Raw genomic sequence first — 270 nt, forward strand, 5'->3', positions numbered from 1 at the left:
AACTTATCTAATTGCATAGGTATACTAAGATTAAAAGAATTGCGTAAAGATCTGTGTGTATGCCCTTGACCTACTGGGGAGGAGGTGTATATAAGGCGTGCGCGGAACTGAGAACCGTACACTCGCACTTCTGGTGTAGCAAAGGTAAGGTAACAGCTCACACACGTCCGCATACAGTGTGATGGTTCTTATACTGTGTACCGAGCCTGAAGAGTTTGATATTTTTTTTAGTTGATAGATATATAGTTAAAGAGTTTGTGTTATTAGACT

General features: G+C 40.0%; 1 protein-coding gene across 1 annotated transcript in view; it reads left to right on the top strand.

The window, feature by feature from the left end:
* Positions 1-120: 120 nt before the first annotated feature.
* LOC119592147 (C-type lectin BfL-1-like) overlaps positions 121-270 on the top strand; it is a gene marked incomplete in the record, with an annotated part of 6167 nt that continues 6017 nt past the window's right edge. The window contains 1 exon segment of the mRNA XM_037940969.1: positions 121-144.

Source organism: Penaeus monodon, chromosome 29, assembly GCF_015228065.2.
Source record: "Penaeus monodon isolate SGIC_2016 chromosome 29, NSTDA_Pmon_1, whole genome shotgun sequence".
NCBI lineage: Eukaryota > Metazoa > Arthropoda > Malacostraca > Decapoda > Penaeidae > Penaeus > Penaeus monodon.